Genomic DNA, 21,949 nt, shown 5'->3' with positions numbered 1-21,949 from the left:
CTCATGCGTCTGCGGTCTCCGCCCTCAAGCTTCCCGAATTCGTGTCATTAGACTCGGAACTTTAGTTCGTCATCATCGAGACCTTGTTCCGCCGGCACCGCGTAACTTCGCAGGTCACCACATTCGACCATGTGATTGGTGCCCTCACGCCTGCTTCAACTGCGGTTGTTCGCGACGTCCTTCACTCTTCACTGCTGAGCGCCTTTGCGATCATCTCAAAGCGAAGCTCATCAAGGGAGCTTCTGAAATGGCACGGCGTAGTCTGCAGCAGCTCCTTACATCAGAAGAGCTCGGACATCGCAAGCCTACCGACCTTTTGCGTCGCATGGCCGCCCTGGCTGGAGACTTGGCTACTTCACACGACAGCGCTCTCCTACGGGAACTCATCCTGCAGCGCCTGTCATTGCAGGTGCGCATGACCCTGAGCGTGTCTTGTCGCAAACCCTGGAACCCTGCCTACGCTAGCAAATAAGATCACAGACGTCGGTTTTCCCTCCGTTGTAACAATTCATCGCCCTCTTGCACCTCAGCTACCCAGCGCAGCTGCTGACGAATGCTTTGTCCGCCTCACTGATGCTAATGAGGAGCTAACCCAGGAGGTAGCACGGCTTACAGCTGAGGATACAGCCGTTGCCGGCCGTGTCCACCCCACCGTACCAACACCAGTACTCCTGGCAACCGTTCTCTGCTTTCAAGGGCCTACTGCTGGCACTACCGCCGCTACGGCTCTCGCGCCGCCACTGCCGCCAGCCCTGCTCCTCCGCGGGAAACGGCTCGGCCGCACACTGAAGGCGACCGGTGTTATCGGCCTCAATCCAGTCGCCTCTTCCACGTCACTGATCGCGTTACGAAAGTCCAATACCTCATCACACTGGTGACGAGATCTGTGTTCTGCCACCAACGTTGGCTGAGCGACGCCGTCCTTCAGACTGTCCTCCTCTGACCGCGGTCAAATGATCGAACTTATGGACTTACGGCCAGAAGTCCGTGACTCTACATCGGACTCCGCCGTACCTGTCGCTGGGTATTTGTCATCGTGGACGTGCGCTTCCCAATAATCGGAGCCGACTTTCTATGGCCCTACAGGCTACTAGCTGACATGCGGCCAAACTGCATCCTGGATTCTGAAACCAGCATAGTCGTCCAAGGCCTCTGTTGCCGGGATCCACCACTCCGGTTCTTCCAAGCGCACAGCATCGTTTCAGACCCTTGGTCCAGCATACTTGCCGAGTATCCAGATGTCTTCCGACCTCCGTCCCTTCAAGGTCCGGTCGCTCACAGTGTAACTCATAATATTGTCACGACTGGGCCTTCCGTGTTTGCTCGCACTGGTCGTCTAGCACCGGATCACCTCGCTGTCGCCAAACAAGAATTTGAGCCTATGCTGGAGTTTGCCTTCATCTGTCCCTCCTGCAATCCTGGGGCATTGCCCCTCCACATGGTGCTCAAAAAGGCCGACGACTGGCGCCCGTGCCGCGATTACTGGGCTCACAAAAAGGCCACAGTCCCTGATGGCTACGATTCCCCACATCCAGGATTCTACATCGGCCCTTCATGGCTGCACAATCTTCATCTAGGTCGATCATGTGAAGGAATATCACCAGATTCCTGTAGAGCTATCGAATATCCCGAAGACCGCCATTATTACGCCTTTTGGCGTGTTTGAATATCCGAGGATGCTATTTGATCGTCGCAATCCAGCCCAGACTTTTCAGCGCTTTGACGCCTCGCACACTGCCGTCGGCGTGGTCTCTCAACAGTTCGTGGCTGGTGTTTGGCAGCCAATCGCCTTCTTTTCCAAGGAGCTGGCGCTCCCTCAACGCCCCTACAGCGCCACCCGGCAACTGCGGTAATTTCTTGGCCTCGCCAAGTATTATCGGCGCTTCATTCCCCGCTGCGCTGCAATACTGCAGCCTCTCCATCTTCTCTCGGGCCAATGTGGACCAGACCTTTCAGTGCTTTGTTTCAGGCACAATGACATGTGCCTGTGATTCATCTGCACAAGTACGTGGACCTACATGACGACCGCATATTTTCTGACGGTCACATAATTAGGCTGGTGTGCGATGAAAGAAGGAAGGAAGGAGGAAGAGGTAGGAGAGGAAAGGCAGCGAGATTAACAGGAATAATAATCGGTTTGCTACCCTACACGGGCGGAAGGGGGTAAGGGGAAAAAATGAAAGAGAAAGGGGAGTAACAGATAATTTAAGTCACTCTAAAAAGTCAGCGTTCGGTGAAGTCAGAACCTATCGCGCAGGCCACAAGTCCGCAAGAAGCTTAGCATTGCCTTGGAGGCTTTCACCGCCGAGGATCGCCGCGGCCAGTGGCCGAGAATCTTCATTTCCGTCAGTGGGCGTGGATCTAGGTGGTCCAGCGCACGGCTGAGGGATTGCCTTTCGGCGCTGTAGGCAGGGCTGTCACAAAGAATGTGAGTTATAGTTTCATCATACCCGCAGATGGCACATGCAGGGTTATCAGCCATACCAATTAAGAAAGAGTAATGGTTGGTGAAAGCTACATCAAGCCACAGGCGACACAGCAAAGATTCTTCACATCGTGGTAGGCCTGATGGAAGCCGGAGTTTCAGATCTGGGTCCAAGGATTTTAGACGTGAATTGCAGAATTAGCCGGAATTCCACGCGGCAAGCGTGATGTCCCGCGCAAGTGCGCGAAGCCTGCCCGCTGCGTCTGATCTCGAAAGGGGGATCGACACAATATCGCCATCGTGGTGAGCAGTTCGTGCGACCTCATCCGCGCGGTGATTGCCTGCTATGCCGCTGTGCCCTGGTAGCCATTGGTAGACAATGTCATGCCCTTTGTTGATGGCAAAGTGGTGTAGTTGTCGAATTTCTGCGACCAGTTGTTCATGGGCTTCACGGCGAAGAACAGCTTGTAAGCCTTGGAGGGCAGGTTTGGAGTCGGTGAAAATAGACCACCGCTGAGGGCGCTGCTGACGGATGTGTTCAATGGCGGCATGAAGAGCGGTGAGTTCTGCACCCGTCCAAGAAGTGTGGTGAAATGTCCTTACTCTAATTTCTGTAGTTCTTGCGGGGATGACCACGGAGCCAGAAGAACTGATAGGGTTCACTGAGCCGTCGGTGTAAACATGTACCCGGTTTGCATGGTGCTCATGAAAATATTCAAGAGTGACTTGTTTCAGTTCTATCGGCGATAAGTCGATCTTCTTCCTGATTCCAGGTATTGAAAGAAGCACATGAGGATTGTTCAGGCTCCAAAGTGGCGAGGACGGTGTAGAGGCGGGTGTAAACTGGGACGGCAGAATGGCGCGATGTGCGTCAATGATGTCTGTAAACGATGTGCGCGGCCTGGTAATAGGAAGGCTGGCGAGGCGGTGAGACGGAACCCGGGAGATGTGTCGGAAATGTGCCCTGAGTGCGTCAACTGTTAAGTAGGTAGGGATTGGATGCTCCTGGGCGATGAGTACAAAGGCGGCCGTAGAGGCACATTTCGGCAATCCTAGGCAATTCCGGAGAGCTTGAGCTTGAACGCTTTGCAGACTTCGTATGTTTGTTTTCCGAATGTTTCCAACTGCAGGGAGGCTGTAACGAAGAAATCCCATGAATAAGACGTTACAGAGCTGCATCATCGACCGCACCGGCGCTCCCCACGACTTTCCCACAAGAAAGGCGAGAACATGAGAAATCACTGTCAGTCCCTTTTTCAGGTATGAAACATAGGGGGGTCCATGATAGATTTCGGTCGATGATTACTCCGAGAAAATGATGTCTCTTTACGTAGGGTATTGCTGTGCCGTTTATGCATACGGTATAAGGAGACATGTTCTTGCGTGTAAAGGCTACAAGCGAGCACTTTTCGGTTGAAATCTGTAGGCCTTGCTGGTGAAGGTATGTGTCTTATATATTATAACTAATTTCCACTGTGCCCACAATTACCCAGGTAGGCTTTGTGAAACAGCAGCAAAAGCCTTAGTCAAAGAATATCCCGTCCTGGGCTGGGTGTGTACACCAGCAATTGCATTTTTGTTTTGTAGGCAATATATCTTAGCAAGCTTGACAGCAGGTTTCCTTCCGATTTTTTGTCCTTAATTCTTGCTTTACGCAGCATAGCTTATTGCCGATATTGCTCCACGAATTATAAAATGAAACTGCAGACTTTTCGTGGGCTGAAAATGTTTCGAGGAAAAAAAATTATCGCAGAATTCATGGAAAATGTATTTCAAGTACAAGTTCAGCTACATGCGAAAAATTCTAAACACGCTACCCGCCGTACAAGATACAATAACAATTTTGGCAAGCGGAAAAATTGTCAAATGACTGCATCTGCTAAAATGTAACATCATTTGGTAATTGAAATTTCATTTTGGCAGGGCGTTCACAGCGTGTGGCCGGGAAGTACTGCAATTATTTTTTTAGTGGGAGACTTTCAGTTTATCATCATTCTCTTGCGCCGTCTGCTGCAAGCTCTAGGACCGCCTGGATCGTTGTTTCCTTGTGCCTACTGATAGGTCTGTGTCGCAACATGCGATGGCATCAGCTCGCGTACAACGGTACGCGACCAAGTTCTGTACTGAACTAAATAAGTCTTGTCGACACCTACCAAACGATTCAGTAAACCTACAGAACTTTTGCTTCATAATATTGTTACGGGGACGTTACGGCGGTAAGTCTATATTGGCGGCTGCTCTGAGATGGCCAGCACTCAGCTCAGACACCGAGGGCCCAGCTACCAACTGTCAACGTCGTCGTCGTTCAGCGCACCGCCACTCCTTCGTTCACGATCGTCCACTTATTGAGCAACCAGTTCATCGGTAACACTATCCCCCTCGGCTGAAGGCAACGTCCCGGTGCATGTTAGGCGTGCGATGTCGATGGTGGGTGATAGGGCTGAGGCGAGCTACGTGAACGACTTCGGACTTCAGTGGAGCGGACGTCGACTTTGGGTGCAGCAGCGTGATTTCATACGTTACGTCGGTCACTGCCCGTAATACACGATAAGGACCTGTATAGCGCGGCAGAAGTTTTTCACATAACCCCCCACGACGGAATGGGAGCCACAGCAAGACGAGAGATCCGGCAGGGTAGCGCACATCACGGTGCAGGCCATCGTAGCGGTGTTTTTGAGCCTCTTGGGAGGCGGAGAGCTTGTGACGAGCAACCTGGCGGGCGGCGTCTGCTCGGGCGTTAGCGTCACGCGCATATGTAGTGACAGGGCCGGCTGTGGGCAGCAGAGTGTCGAAGGGCAGTAAGGGGTCTCGTCCAAAGAGAAGATAGAAGGGCAGAGTAACCAGCGGTATCATGGCGCGAAGAGTTGTAGGCGAAGGTGACAAAAGGCAAGCTTATGTCCCAGTCCAGGTGGTCGTCGGATACGCACATGGCGAGCATGTCTGTCAGCGTACGGTTGAGACGCTCCGTAAGGCCGTTTGTCTGATGATGATAAGCAGTGGTGAACTTGTGACGAACAAAGCACGAACGAAGGATTTCGTCAACAACTCGGGAGAGGAAGCAGCGGCCACGATCGGTAAGGAGTTGACGGGGAGCGCCATGGTGTAATATGACGTCGTGCAAAGGGAAGTCAGCGACGTCAGTGGCGCAGCTGGTTGGAATGGCGCGAGTGATCACGTACCGCGTGGCGTAATCGGTGGCGACGGCAATCCACTTGTTCCCCGAGGAGGACTCCGGGAAGGGCCCAAGTATATCTAGCCCAACACGAGAAAACGGGTCGGTCGGGATGGGAATCGGCTGCAGATGTCCAGACGGCAGGACAGCGGGCTTCTTTCGGCGCTGACAGACGTCGCAAGCGGCCACGTAGCATTGGACGGAGCAGTACAGACTAGGCCAGAAGAAACGCCGACGCATGCGGTCGTACGTACGGGAGACACCAAGATGACCAGCCGTAGGTGCGTCATGCAGTTGTTCGAGGATAGTGGACCTTAGGTGTCGGGGTACAACGAGCAAGTGCACAGCGCCATCAGGTCGCATGTTGCGGCGGTATAGCGTGTTCCCGTCCAGGAAAAACCGGGCCAGAGAAGTGTCGCGCCGGTCGGTGCAGACGCGGTCGATGAGAGAGGTGAGGGTGGGATCCAAGCACTGTTCGTCGGCAGTGTGGGAGAGGGCGGAGATGGAGAGGACATAGGCATCCGACTCACAGTCTGTAGAAGCAGGATCGACGGGATAGCGTGACAGGCAGTCTGCATCTTGATGTAGGCGACCGGACGTGTGAACCACGGAACAGGTGTATTCTTGCAATCGCAGTGCCCACCGGCCAAGACGGCCAGTAGGGTCGTTGAGAGAGGAGAGCCAACACAGGGCGTGGTGGTCAGTTATAACAGTGAATGGGCGGCCGAACAAGTATGTGCGGAATTTTTAATGGCCCAAACAAGAGCCAGGCACTCGCGTTCGGTGATGGAGTAATTCTTCTCGGCGGAAGAAAGAAGACGGCTGGCGTACGCAAACACGCAGTGCTGGCCGCGTTGTCGCTGAGCAAGGATGGCGCCAATTCCGTGACCACTGGCATCGGTGCGAAGTTCAGTCGGGGCAGACGGGTTGAAATGGGCCAATACAGGAGGGTTCGTGAGGACGGCGATAAGGCTGGAGAATGCAGTAGCCTGCTCTGGCCCCCAGGAAAAAGGAACGTCTTTCTGCAACAGATTGGTGAGAGGGCGAGCGACGGCTGCGAAGTTCGGGACGAACCGGCGAAAGTAGGAACAGAGACCGATGAAGCTGCGGACATCGCTGGGCGAGCGGGGACAGGGAAAAGCACTGACGGCACGAACTTTATCAGGGTCAGGTTGTATGCCACTCGCATTCACGAAATGGCCGGGGACTTTGAGTTCGCGGCGGCCGAAAGTACATTTTTTTTTTAGTTGAGTTGAAGACCTGCGCGGCGGAAAAGTGCCATGATGGACGAAAGGCGAAGCAGGTGGGTTTCAAAAGAGGGCGAGAAAACAATTAAATCATCTAAGTAACAAAGACAGGTCGTCCACTTGAAGCCCCGGAGTAACAAGTCCATCATCCGTTCAAATGTGGCAGGGGCGTTACAAAGGCCGAAGGGCATGACCTTAAATTGGTAAAGGCCATCAGGGGTGACGAAAGCTGTTTTCTCGCGGTCTCTTGCGTCAACAGAGATTTGCCAATACGCGCTACGAAGGTCGATGGAAGAAAAGTAGCGGGTGCCATGTAAACAGTCCAGGGCATCATCTATCCGCGGAAGGGGATAGACGTCTTTCTTCGTGACATTGTTGAGATGACGATAGTCGACGCTAAACCGCCAACTTTGGTCTTTCTTTTTCACGAGCACGACAGGAGATGCCCAAGGGCTGTTTGAAGGCTCGATGATATCGTTGGCCAACATCTTGTCCACCTCCCGCTGGATGACCTGGCGCTCTGGTAGCGACACACGATAAGGCCTCCGGTGTATAGGTCTTGCATCGCCGGTGTCAATGCGGTGAGTCACTACCGATGTTTGACCCAGAGGAGCAGAACCGAAGTCAAAAATGTCGGTGTAGGACACCAAAAGGTTGTGAAGATCCTGTGCATGCTCAGGGCTCAGGTCAAAAGCAATCATCGCAGAAATGGATTGCGGAACGTTGGCCGGGATGTCGGGCGCTTGAGAGACAGTAGAAGGCGGTCCAGGTGAGAGAGCAGTGACGGTACAGTCGGCGAGAGAAGACAAAGTAGCAAGCGATATGCCTACAGGAAGAACTTGTGGTGACAAGCTGAAGTTGAGGACAGGAAGGTAGCTGCTATTCTTGGTGACGCTCACGATGAGGTGCGGAAGAACAACATTGCGGGAGAGAAGGACATCGGCGAGTGGGCAGGCAAGATAATCTCCATCAGGAACCGCAGGAAATGGTGACATAGGCAGATAAACGGCAGAGTCGGGGGTCAGGCGAGCGTACTCGGTGGAGCGAAGGCGGGGCGTGGAGCATGAGGGTGTGTCGGCTGAGCTGTGAGGCAGGTCCAATCGTAGAAGGCCGCTGGAGCAGTCGATAAGGGCAGAGTGAGCGGTTAGAAAGTCTAGACCAAGGATCACATTGTGAGTACAGTGTTCGAGAACGGTGAACAAAACTGGGATGTGATGATCGGCAAGAGTGACGCGGGCAGTGCACAGGCCAGTGACGGCAGCAGTGCTGCCATCGGCAACGCGAACGGTGGGCGAAACGGCAGGGGTCTGAACTTTTTTGAGGCGACGGCAAAAGGATGAGCTAAGAACCGAGACTTGGGCACCAGTGTCAATGAGGGCAGAAACAGGAACACCGTCCACAAAAACGTCGAGCAGATTACAGGGCGAAGGCTGGGTCAGTAGGGGATTTTCAGGTCGGGGCACCAATGCAGCATCACCTCCGGGAGCTGCACTGGCTAGTTTCCCGCGAAGCGGCCTGCAGAGGACGGTGAGTAACTGCGGTGCGGAAGAGGTGAGCGGGAACGGTGGGCTGTCGGGGAGGGAGAGCGGCTGGTTCTATCAGGAGGCGGTGTGGACTCGGCGCTGGGTGGGTCATTCCGAGGCGTGAAGCGGCGGGGTCCGTAGTCATAACGGCGGTCGACGTAGGGCAAAGGTCGGGGAGGTGCGGACTAACGGCTGCGGCAGTGGCGAGAGATGTGGCCTACGCGCGAGCACGTAAAGCAGATCGGCCGGTCGTCAGGGGTACGCCACTCATCCAGATTCCGATACCTTGTGTAACTTGGGACGAAGATGTTGCGGGCCGTAGCAGTAGCGACCACGGGAGAGATGGGGCTCGCACTCCGAGGTTCGACGGGACGATGGCTGGAGGGCATGCCCAAGTTGGCGACCTCCTGGCGGACGGCATCTTGAGTGAGGGATATTGTGGCCAGGGTGTTGTCCGACAAAGGCGCGTTGGTCGTAACAGGAGCCAGGGCCTCCAGTTCACGGCGCACGATGCGAGTCACGTTGTCAGGGTTTGAAGGCTGCCTCAGTGTCGGCAGATCCTCGCACGTGGAACTGACAGCAGTGTTAGGCAGGCGGTCAAAGCGGTGTGCAATGCGCCGGTGCTTGGCCTGCTCGAAGCGTCGACACACCTGCAGAACGGAGTCAACCGTAGAGCAGTCCCGGCATAGAAGGAGGTGGAAGGCATCGTCGGCAATGCCTTTAAGAATGTGGCCTACCTTGTCGCCTTCGGTCATGTTGGGATCGACCTTTCGGCACAGTGCCAAGACGTCTTGAATGTATGTAATATATGATTCAGTGGCCGTTTGGGCGCGAGCTGCAAGTTCTTTTTTTGCAGCAAGCTGACGGCCAACTGGTTTCCCAAACAGGTCGCGGAACTTCTGCTTGCAGGAATCCCACGTGGGAATCTCTTCTTCGTGGGTTTCGAACCAGACGCGTGCGGTGCCGGCAAGATAAAATATCACATTGGCCAACATCAGCGTGGCGTCCCACCTGTTGTGCTGGCTAACACGCTCATAAAGCGAGAGCCAGTCCTCGACGTCCACGCCATCTGTACCGCAGAATGTGCCCGGGTCAAGAGGGTCCCTATTGGAAAAAAAGGCAATGATGTAAATATTGGAAACCAACACTGGAAACCTTGGTGGATTATGGTAATGGAAAATGCGTTGGAATGACTGGGCATGTTGGAATACTGGGCATGTTGGAATGACTGGGCAGGTTGGAATGACTGGGCATGTTGGAATGACTGGGCAGGTTGGAATACTGGGCAGGTTGGAATGACTGGGCATGTTGGAATGACTGGGAGATGTTGGGGCAGGGGCCATGCAGCAATGTTATGTCTGTCGCAATGAGACAGCAAATTTCAAAATAGATGAAGCTCCTACAGCCAGTTTTATTTTGTGTTCATGCTCCTCTTGCTCTTCTTTAGCCACTTGTCAATGCAGCTGGGCCCCATGAAACAGCCTTGTTGATGTACCACCGGTGCATGAGGGCTTGGGAAAACTGGGCGATGCACTCTGCAGAAAAGATTGAAATGAAAGAATTAGGATCCACAAGTTTTTATTCTTGCCAGTATTAGAGTGCTAAAAAAGTAAACTCCGTATTGTGGCCACAGGAATAAAGTGAGCCTAAATCAAGAACTACTGAAGCTATTCGCACTCAAAAAGAAAAATAATTTGAGGTTCTTATTCAATATATCATATGCTCGTCATCAAGTACCATCATCAGCAGCATAACTAGCACCACTGCAAGACAAAGGCCTCTCCTATATCCCTAAACATAAGCCTGACGTGTGCCATAATGAGCAAAATAAAAAAGCCATCGTTTTTTGTCCTCTGAAGGCTTTTAGTGGGGTATTAATAAGAGGGATAATATAAAGGTAACATCAGAAGGGTGACTGCAGTAGCACAGCTGAGATGTCGCAGACGATACACTACGAAAAGAGGCATACAATCCATTGATACATCAGTTGCAAAAAATAAAAACAGCAGCAAAGAAAAGGTAAAACAAACCATTGTCAATGCTCCAAGCGATATCACTTATTTCCATAATTTTGAGGGACCACATGCAATGAAAATGTGGTGAAGGTAGAGTCACAAGCGAAGGCCATTCTGTTCTCGATTTAATTATTACTAACTCTATGCAGCTGAATGCTTTTTCTGGTGTTTTATCTTGTTGTGTTAGTGACCATCTTCCTGTGTTTGCTTGCATTGAGAACGCTAGTACAATAGGAAGTAAGTCCACATCAATCACATACCAAGCTATTACAGAATCATCATTGAAATCCTTTAGGGATGCGCTCATGAAAGTATATTGGAGTAAGATAGCTGAACTTCATGATGCAAATGTTGCCTATAATACGTTTGTCGATTGCTTTAAACAGATATATCACGACTGCTTTCCTCTTGTAACACGCGTGAAAAGTCGCAGAATCCGCAAGCCATGGGTAACGCCAGAGCTTCGCGGAGAAATACGAATGAAAGACAAGCTGTACAGAAAATTTTTGAGCAGCCGGAAGGTTGAGGACCTTGCGGTATTTAAGAAATATAGGAACAAATTGACTAAAAAACTGCGGTCTGCACGAACAGCCTATCACGTGTCACTTCTAAATGTTAAGAATGCTCGAAATGGTGTACTATGGTCGAGATTAAATACACTTCTGCAGCGGGACAGTTCACGCACTGCATTAACAAAATTAAATATTGATGGAAAGGAAGTTTCTGGCGTCGAACTGGCTAATGTATTCAATACTTTTTTAACGAGCTTGGCTACCCGTGCTATAACACGTGCTGCCGGATCTGACGCTTGCAAATATGTTCGAATTCAGAATGATGAAACAATTTTTCTGCACCCAGTCACGGTAGACGAAGTAGTGTCGGTGATAACAAATCTTAACAATAGCAGTAGCTGTGACATTGATGATATCCAAATACGGCCAGTCAAGCATGTAGTTGACACAATTGCTCCCATAATTGCTCACATCTTTAACATCTGTTTAGAAACTGCAGTTTTTACGAAAAAAATGCAATTAGCAAAAGTTGTTGTTCTTTACAATAAAGGAGATCGCAACGCCCTCGCCAACTACAGACCAATCTCTATTTTGCCAGTGTTTTCGAAAGCATTTGAGAAAATGCTGCATCTAAGAATGTCAAATTTCATCCATAAATTTAACTTGCTAACACCATTTCAGTTTGGCTTCTGCAAAAGCAAATCCACTGAACTTGCATTACTCCAACAAAAGGAATATATAATAAAGCAACTTGAAAACAAATCTATTGTCATTGGTGTATTTGTGGACTTCTCAAAGGCTTTTGACCTGGTAAATCATAAAATCTTACTAAATAAATTACACTACTATGGTATCCGAGGAAAAGCGCTCTCATTGTTAAGTTCTTATTTGTCGTTTAGACAGCAAGTGGTGTACATAAATGGTATACAGTCTGAACCGAAGCCGCTCTTCTACGGTGTCCCCCAAGGCAGTACGCTAGGGCCTCTACTCTTCAATATTTACCGAAACGATATTGTCAACATTAGCGATAATACAAAGTTTTCCATCTATGCAGACGATACGAGCGTATTTTTTTCGGGTGAAAATGTTCATCAACTTATCAAACAATGTAATGCCACAATGCCTCTTGAGGTCTGGTCTGCAGTTAACCTGATGCAAATAAATGAGAGTAAGACCAAAGCTGTCATATTTAGGCCGAAAAATAAAGTTATCCCACTGCACGAGAATATTATATTAAACTCGCGGGCTGTAGAAATTGTTGAGCAGTTTAAATGCCTTGGGGTCATATTTTCTGCCAGTATGTGATGGGATTATCATGTCAATTATATCTTGAAAAAAATAGCTCAAATCACTGGTGTTATAGGCCGTCTAAAATACATACTTCCCACAAAAACTAAGATGCTGGTATACAATTCAATATTCAACTCGCATTTAAACTATTGCCAGTTGGTGTGGGGCACTACAACATTCACTAACCTTGAACGTTTTCATTTAATGCAAAAAAGATATCTCCGAAATGCATATAATTTACCGTTCCGACATCCCAGTGCAGCTTTCTTTTGTCATTCCAGAGTTATTAAAGCACATAATCTTTATATCGCCTCAGTGTTACTTTTAAAACAGAAATCAAGAAGAATGTAACAAATCTTAAAAATTTTGCAGAACTAAGGAAAAAAGAATCAGTCTATCCAACAAGACGTGGCGAAGAATGGACAGTGCCAACACCTCGACTAAATCTTGGTAGGGAATGCCTTCAGTACACACTTCCATCTCTTCTAAATAGGTATATCCACATTAACCTCGATTTGTTTTCTTTTTCACGTCATGAACTACATAATTTGTTTTTGCATAACATTGTTTAAGTTTCATTATGTATACATATTGCTGTTTCGTGTATTCTCCGGTGCTTCCTTGATGTGCTTGTTTTTTAAAATTGTATAAACTCTTGTGTTGCCTCCCTGTCAATAATAAGGATTGTAGACTCGTCAAGCTGCCCAAGGGCAGCTTTTTTCTACGATTCCTCAATCTGTAGTGCTAGATGGGAAATAAACTTTGATTTGATTTATTCTTCAATGGGAACAGGAAAAATTTCTTGATTTAGTTGTGATGGCATCCTGGTCTGAAGCGGGGCAGCAACATTTAACATTAAGTTGTGGAAAAGTATTGTAGAGTATATGGAACACACCTAAACGAGCGTTTCCCCTTTTATGCAGTGATGTCTGGTGGTCAAATGAGATGACTGATTACACATATGCTGTACCAAGTGTCGCTGTTGGATTAAAGGGAGTTGGTGGCGTAGCATCAAACAGTTTGGTGCAAAATTGAAAGAGCTAGGGAATACTTCAGTTTGGAATCAATAAAATTTTTATGCATAAACTGCGCAGCATGGCAAGAGCACACAGATCATGACATCTCCTGATAAACCCGAGTGCCCTTGTGGTGCCAGCAGCATGTATCGTGACATGCTCCAAGTATGTGGGGCTGCATCTGGTTAAGGTTTCTCCATACCATTAACCCTAGAGGTGGGAAAGGAGGTCAATACGTTGTGACAAAACAATGCAGACAAGACAAGGACAACGAAGGAATAAATATGATGGCATGAGTGCTGACTATCGCCAATGTGTATTGGAAACCACGTCAAAATATATACACTGTGGCCTAAAAAAACAACGAACAAAGGGCACTTTGTGTCAACCACATTGCATGAGTGTAAAACAAAACAAAAACTGACAAAGAAGCATTTAAGAGCATGAACTCTTCCTTAGGAAGCGATAAAGAAGGTGTGCTAACACAGTGATTGCGGTTTTTTTTTAAATTTCAGTGGCCTCGATTATCTCACGCACAAACTTTTCTGTGTCTGTCAGGCAAAATGCAGAACATGAATTCCGGTTCACAGCGTTTAGGATCTGGCAAACAATTGCAATTGCGACAGTGAATCATCAAAGATCTCCCGCAAGCTTTGTTCACATCGTCGTGGTGGTCTTTTAAACCTCTCAGTGACACACTTGCCTGTTTTCCCAATGTAAACATAGCCGCATTTCAAGGCGTTCGAACACACTATGTCTTCTGTGCAGTGCACGAAGAGACTCTGATGGATAATCTCGGTTGACTACAGGTACTGAAACTTCATAGGGTTAGAAAAACAATGTCGACGCCAACTCGACTGCCTATTTAACCGGTGCGACCAATTGTGGATGTAGGGAAAGGTACGTACAAACTTCCTTTTGGGAGTTACAGTCTCGACGGGGGCACAAAAAGAATGTTTCAACTTCTGCTTAAAGCAATCGGCTAAAGACACTGACAAAGGTTCTGAATATCCAGTAAAGGACAAACGGCATATGAGCTGGGCAAAACTGGATGTCATGGCAATCAAACAGGATTTCATTAAGGAATTTTTGAAGCAAAGGTTAGTGACACCTCTTGACCAGCTTAGACTGAACCGAAGAAAATGGTAAAAGTAGCTTGTTTTCCCTTGGCTCGTAAGCCCAACAAGTGTAACCACCCAAGATTGAGATCCAATAAATGTGATGACATATTATCCTCTATAATTTCAGTGGTGATTCAAAGTGGACTGAGGCTTTGACTGAACTCCTCTCTCACCTTAGACAATGCTTCGTCAGGATTGGAGATCCTGCAATAAGCCACGTAACAGCGGCGCTAATAATTTTTTTTTGCAAAAACAAGCTATTCTGAAATGTAATAAAGGTGGACTGAAGGTATGAGCTTAAAAGTGCGACAAAATTATTCACCAAAACGCCTGAGACGTTTGGAATGCCACTGCTCCATTTAGGTTAATGAATTCTTCAACACATTATTGATCCTGATTGAGGGATGGCGTAATATAAATCCTTATGTCAACATAGCACCCCATGAAACTGGTGCGAGAGTTATTGTGTAGAAACTGCGTTACTTTCTCTGCAGATGTTACACGAGAGGAGTCATCAATGCGCAGCAACTTAATTTTATGTCGCAAAGAGAAGGCGATTTGTTTCTGACAGGTTCCATTCTCTTAAACTACAACCCTCAAGGAGCAGTCACCTTTATGGGTCTTTGCGGTAAAGAAGATAGCTGGACAATTTTTCTTACTGAAGTTGATGGCATTAGCCTGATGGTTAAACTCTAGATTGTTAATGTTTCTTGGCACTGGACTTTGCTTTTAACAAATCAGATAGTAAGTGGCACTCAAATTCAGAATACACTGCATCTGTGGCCTTGGACTGAAAGGCGCCTTTCGATACGACCACAAAACCACTGTTTATCAGCAGTTGAAAGCAAGAGGGCCCACCCTTTTAAATACGACACAGTTCGGCCTGTGGGCAAGTTCCTAAAGAGGGTTCAAACCGTGACACTGCATCAAAACATCCCGAAACACACCTGTCACACTCAGGTCTGTGCGTGGAAAAGGCAACTCGTCAAACCATGGCAAGCATCTCCACAATAGTTCTCTTCGGAGGAACGGAAAATTTTGGTCCATAAGCACTTCAAGGACCAGACGAGGCAGCGACTCCAAGCTGAAGGTGCGCACCTTGTTGTCAAACTCTTGTGCCTGAAAACAAGCCAGGGAGTGGCTGGTTGACGGTGTCACGCACCGTTGACCAGGTGAAAGCCATCTGGAATGCCACTTTGCAGCCACTTTGCGCTCACTAGCCCGGAGCAGAGAAGCCAAGGCACGAGTGTCTGAAAACAAGGTGCACAATGTCGACACTGAGTTGCTGCCTCGTCTGCTGCTTGAAGCATATACGGGCCAAAATTTGCCATTGTTCCTTCGAAGAGGACTATTCTGGAGCTGTTTGCCATACTTTGACGTCTTGCCTTCCTGTGCCTGGACCTGAGCGTGACAGGTGTGTTTCAGGGGGCGTTGGTTGATGGGGTGTCGTGGTTTGAACCATGCCAGGAACTTGCCCGCAGGCTGAACTGTAACGGGTTTAAGACGGTGGGCCCTATCGCATTCAACTGCTGATAAAGAAGGTGGTTTTGTGGTCATGTCTAAAGGCGTCTTTCTGTCCAAGGCAACGGAGGCAGTTAATTCTGAGTTCAAGTGTCACACAACAGCTGATTTGTTAATAGCAATGTCCAGAGCCAAGAAACTATGTAATAATCTAAAGTTGAACCATCTGGCTAATGTATCAACTTCAGCAAGAAACTAGCAGAGGTGCCAATGAGAGGTCAAAAGACCACCGTTACGATGTGAACAAAGCTAGCAGGGGGAATCTGATGTTTCATTGTCGCGACTGCGATCGTTTGCCACATCCTTTATGCTGTGAGGCGTAATTTCTTGTGCTGCATTGTGCTAGACAGACACAGAAATGTTTGTGCATGAGATGATCGAGGCCACTGAAATTGTAGAAAAAACGCAATCAATGTGTTAACACACCTTCTTTATCGCTCCCTAAGAAAGAGTTCATGCTCTTAAATGCTTCATATTCAACTTTCGTTTTGTTTTTGACAGATCCAAAGTGAATGTTACAAGGCGCCCTTTCTTCATTCTTTTTTTAGGCCACAGTGTATATATTTTGATGTGCTTTCCAATAAACCTTCTTGAAAGTCAGCACTCGCACCGTCGCATTCCTTCCTCATCTTTCTCTTCTTTGCGCTGTTTTGACACGATGAATTACAAACAAGCCCATTCATCTGTCTTGCAAAAGTCAATACAGTCAGAGTAGCTGAGATAGTTGGGGCATCCTTCAGAATAATGCAGTCATAAAGACAAGGTTTGGACATAAAGACAAAGACTGTTATTGAATGGCTAATATTAATGTACTTTAGTAATGTGCTTGGTTTGGTTTATGGGGGTTTAACATCCCAAAGTGACTCAGGATGAGGGACGCCTTATGATTTTGCATATTGATATGCTGGGCTTCATAAGAGAAGAAGTACAATAGTTTTTTAAGGCCAGCCGTAGAACAGGAAGCAATGAATCTACACTAATATCAAAGAATGAAGGCTCAAGCATGAGAGTGTAGCTAAAAGGTTATAATGACAAACATGAAAAGCTTTGGAGAAATTCAAGTCGATGACACTTGCCTAAAATAAAGAATCTAAATTTGGGTGAAAATCTGTTGTGAATTCAAAAAGTTGGATTGCACATTAGTAAAGAGAATGGGAGCCGTGATGACTGGTATAGAAATATTAGTTTGAATTATGGTGGCAAGTAATATGCGGACTCATTTCGTGCTCTAACAGTTCATGCAAAATGCACATCAATAAAATAGGAGAACAGTTTGGGTATCAGAACGGTTTCCAGCCTTAATTATTGACAGGTCAGCTTCAGGTTGTCAGGGATAGAACCAAGAGGTTTGGATTGGCTAACAATTATTGGTAAAATCTGTCTTCAGATATCCTCAGTAGTTTAAAGTATGTCAGAAGGCTTCTCACACAGCCCTCAGGTACTCGAAAGCTTGTGCTTATCAATGACTTTCGAGACATGATGAGAAGCAATGGTTAATGCAGTGAAATGGGTAACAAATAACTGATTTTTCTCAAGAAAGTGCCCATGGAATATGCTGTCAAACAAATTCCCAAGGATCCTTCAATTAAGCCCAAAATGACAGTTTATGGGTAGCCACTTTGTTATAACCATCACATACAAAAAAAGAGACACCAGAAGCCCTCCTTATTCACTGAAAACAAGGGAGAATTATGAGACATCATTCCGGCACACAAAATCACACGGATGAAGAGAGTAGACTCCATGGACACCATATTTCAACTGAGGTTTATTCCACAACACAGGCTTTTTATGTGCAAAGGGGTACTAGTGATCCCTGGGGCTGAAAAGTATTTCCGCCACCAGTTAACAATTATTCAGGACGGCAAAAACCAAAACACAAAAAAACATAGGGTAAAGGTATCTTGCCACTCACATTAAACACATCGGCACGCCTATGCATCACCTACCTGGCTGACCCAACAAACATATTTGCCTCCAGATAATCTATTTCTTTTTCTGGAGCGCTGCAGAAGGGCTGCTGACGTAATTCTCTTTTTCAACAGAGATACAAAAGGCTTAAAAAATTTCCCAGCCCTTTCAAGTGCTAAACTTGCACAAGGCATGTGTTTCTTTCAAAAACGCCTTGCATGCTCGCTTGTGCGAGCAAAGGCGAATGTGCTCAGCTAAATGACCTCTGCCACTTAATGAATCAGCTGTCCTGCAATGTTCAAGCAAGCGTTCATTGATGCAAGCCTCGTCTGTCTAATGTAATGTTTGCCACAGGCAAGGAGGATGCTGTACACCATGTCAACCTCATGTTTAACCAGGGGTTTGGTGTGCTTAGTTTTGTAGGCAGGCTTTTTCGTAACGTCATTTATCAGGTGGCACATGCATCCCAGCTTTCCCAAGCTGAAAATACGACATGTACATCGTGTTTGTCACTGGCCTTCTTGAGGCGGTGTGACACCTGATGGCAATAGGGCACAATGACAGGTCACTGTTGCGAATGTGCGTTGTCTTCCGGCTTGCGCTGCCCAGCACACTTCATCTCTCGAACCTGGCTTTCTACCACTAAGGCTACAATTTCTCCTGTGAAAACTGCCTGCTCCAGTCTCCTTACTTGCGCATTGATGCTGTCACAGAGTCGTGACAGCGTCAATGCCGAAGTAAGGCGACTGGAGCAGGCAGGCAGAAAAAGAAATAGATTATCTCAACGCAAATGTGTGTTGGGTCAGCCAGGTAGGCAATGTTTAGTCACGCCAATGCATTCAACTTGAGTGACAAGCTAACCTTACGCCTGTTTTTGTTTTTGCAACATTGAATAATTGTTACCTGGTCGAGGAAACACTTTTCAGCCACAGGGGTCACTAGTACCACTTTGCATGTAAAAAGCTCATGTTGTGGAATCAACCTCAGTTGAAGTATGGGGTCTATGGAGTCTACTCTCTTCGTTCATGTGTTTTTGTACACTGGAATGATGTCTCATAATTCTACCCAGAACCAATTAGCTCAGCTCTCCATGCTTAGCAAAAACAAGGCAGCAGTAATGAAACCAGTTCTCATGTGTGCACTTTTTCTTTTACATCTGTGACCTGCGATGAGTGGCATAAAAACACATATTTAAGTTAACACACATGCATCATAATGTTAATATTCGTAGTCAAATAGTATCACATAATGCAGCCAAAAACATGCAGACATTTCGCACTTCATGCATAGAATGCAACGGTTAAAAGACGAGCAATATTGAATGTAAAACTTCAAATGGCCTGCAACCGGCCCATTGTGACAGCCAACTAATATTACTCATATAAACATGTAAACATATCAGGCCAGAGCTATCCAAACTGCTCCAAGCAGTAGCATTAAGGAAAAGAACAATGAAAGTAAGAGAACATTTCATGGCAACCACAAGAACAAAGCACAATGCAGTAACAACTTACAACACAGCTTTTGACTTCATCTGGTGGCCACAAAATCCATGCCATTGACTCGGACTGGAAGACAGATGTGCCACCTGCGGATACCAATTTCCCATTATCACTATGACAGGAGTACAAAAACAAGCATGCGATCTCGGTCCAACAGTGAATATCACATGAATGTAAAAAGATCAGGAAAAATATACTTGCCCAAGTATACGCCTCAATACAAAGGAAAACTACCCTGTTTAAAATGCATCAGTTCCCCTAGCACTAGTAAAGGAATCTTGCTATGAGCAAAACAAATCTGCGTTCGAAAGCGTAGATAAACATCGTAATAACTGAGACAATTATTGCGTCGCTTGTTTTCCTCAGAAACCAATTTTCAAACAGCAGAGTGATCGAAATGCAAGATCCTATACTCTGGGTAGCCAGAAACGCTATCGGTATCATAAAAAAAAAAATCTTCACATACTCATTTAAAAATTAGATCCTGACGGCCGGAAATTAACTTTCGTTGGTAACTGCAACCTGAGACAGTGCTTTCTTTATAGTGGGGTTTGAATTCAGATGCGGAAAATGGGCACTGATCGTATTGGAGGGTTCCGGATTAATTTAGACCACCTAGAATTTCTTAACGTGAGCTGACATCGCACAGCACAGGGGCATTCTTTTTTTCATTTCACCTAAATCGAAATGCGGCTACTGCCATCAGGATCGACCCCACGACCTAAGGTTCAACAGTCTAGGGCCAAGCAAAAACCGCGGCGAATAAAAAGTGTTTCAATCCCCCTCAAAGTGCTAACGCTATCTTGAAAGACAATCATGCATTTTACGCACAGCCAAAGTGCCGGTCCTTGAAACGTGCGCGGTGGTGTGAACAAGAATGGGCAGAAACGCGTAGAACGAGGCATATACGAGGACAAATCTGTGCTCAACAAGAAACAAAACGCGCAAACATGCGCATACCAAAATCATGCAAAGCTAGCGCACGCACGGTCGCATCCCCTTCGCCAAAACAAGTACCGACAGCGACAATTCTTGGCAGAGCAACTCACCGCGGCGACAACAAAAGCGCCTTAAACGCTTTTTATAGCATTGAACACGAATACTGCAGCAGTACGACAGGTCACCGTTCCAGCATTATATGCTTCGGATAATGCACGAGTACTGCTTACCTTTTCAGATGATTGCGTAGTCGTGCAGAACGCTGTTTGCCTTCGTGTCACGGGCACTACACCAACCAGTGAGATTTCAGCACGAGTGCTACGTAGCCGGCACTCTCTACCACGTAGTCACACAGAAGAAAATATTCCGGGCCTTATTTGGAACATTTCCACCGCGACACTGCCCGCGCGTCTTTGTGCCTGGACACCCATCCTGGACTACACAAAGAAGCGCACAGACTGAAAAGTTAGAGAGACCAGAAAAATGACACTTTGCCTCGAATAGGCTACGTCGACCGCACTGCGCGATTGTGCACCCTTGAGCAAGAAGAAACACACGCAAACCACAACACAGTTCACGACGGCTCACAATCCAAGTAGCGAATTGTAGCAAGCGCCGAAGCGCGATGCACGCGACGCAGCACCCGAACCGCCATGAGGGTTATACAGAAAAACAGCTACCGGCAGCCACCTGGCGGTGACAACCAGTTTTTGTTTCGGTTTCGTTGTGAAAAAGCTTGTATCCTACTTTTTATTTTATTTTGGTATTTTTATTGGGTATTCAGCCGTATCGGCATCCACAGAAATTGCAGCGATTGCGAGCAATTACCACTGGTAGAAACGCTCGAATTAACGACCTGTTGCTTGCGCTGCGGTTGAAAAATGCCTCAGTTCTCACGGCAGTATGGATTGCTGCTTTGCTCATTCACGAAACTACATGCCGATTTCTGTTTGTATGGGGAAGTTTTTTTTTATATTGATGGGAGATCAGCAAGGCTAACAAAATACACAACGTAGCAGTCGTAGAGAGTAGGTTGTCGTAAAAACATGGTGACGCTGTTTGATCGGCAGCACGACGTGAGAGGCGGCAGCGTTGAAACGCGCGTCGAGAGAACAACCTCCACGTTATATGCTTTCTTGAGACTACAGTGAAGGTGTGCATTTTTTATAGTGGAGTTCTCTCATCCAACGTGAAAACCAAATCAATTCTTAGTATGAAATATGCTGTGTAATTTATATCCTCATATTGTGTTTATATATATCTGCATTTCTATTTTGAAAAACAGTGTTGTACTGGTAATTGTGTACCGAGGTGCATGTATAAGAGTGCAGCCTTGTCGAAATATTCTGTGTATATATTTGTATTCGTAACCCTTCTACAAAGAAGCTGTGTGGCCAGCTATGTGGTTAACAATTTGTTAATTGAATTAGTATATGTCTTGAAATGCACGCTCAATAAAATTTTCTGAATGAAATTGAGTGTTCGGATTCAGGCATGGAGGGCTCTGCAAACCTGCAATTTATTATTTTGTGAACAATGAAGTTAAACTTTTTCTCAAATATTTTGCTAATGATAATCTAAGCCCAAGTCGTTACTTTTTAAAAAAATTTTCTGAAACTGTCAATTCAACAAATGCACGTGTAAAAAAGAGAAATTTGTCTTGCAGTTTTTATTCTAAAAGCATAAAGTGCCAAGTGTACAGTCTTTGTCAAAAGTAACCAGGCTGCATGGTTTGCTTCTAGCTTGTATAGTGGA

The 21,949-nt window shown here is 47.1% G+C and overlaps 1 long non-coding RNA gene across 1 annotated transcript; it reads right to left on the bottom strand.

Annotated features, from left to right (window-relative positions):
• Nucleotides 1-9,754: 9,754 nt before the first annotated feature.
• LOC149327017 (uncharacterized) lies at nt 9,755-21,008 on the bottom strand. The gene is made up of 3 exons (XR_016286151.1): nt 20,425-21,008; nt 19,268-19,341; nt 9,755-9,902 (listed from the first exon to the last, which is right to left on the bottom strand). It is a non-coding gene; the product is annotated as an uncharacterized LOC149327017 (long non-coding RNA).
• Nucleotides 21,009-21,949: the final 941 nt, after the last annotated feature.

Source organism: Amblyomma mixtum, chromosome 10 (genome assembly GCF_055824585.1).
Source record: "Amblyomma mixtum isolate Tamu chromosome 10, ASM5582458v1, whole genome shotgun sequence".
Lineage (NCBI taxonomy): Eukaryota > Metazoa > Arthropoda > Arachnida > Ixodida > Ixodidae > Amblyomma > Amblyomma mixtum.
This window is presented reverse-complemented; position numbering and strand designations above follow the sequence as displayed.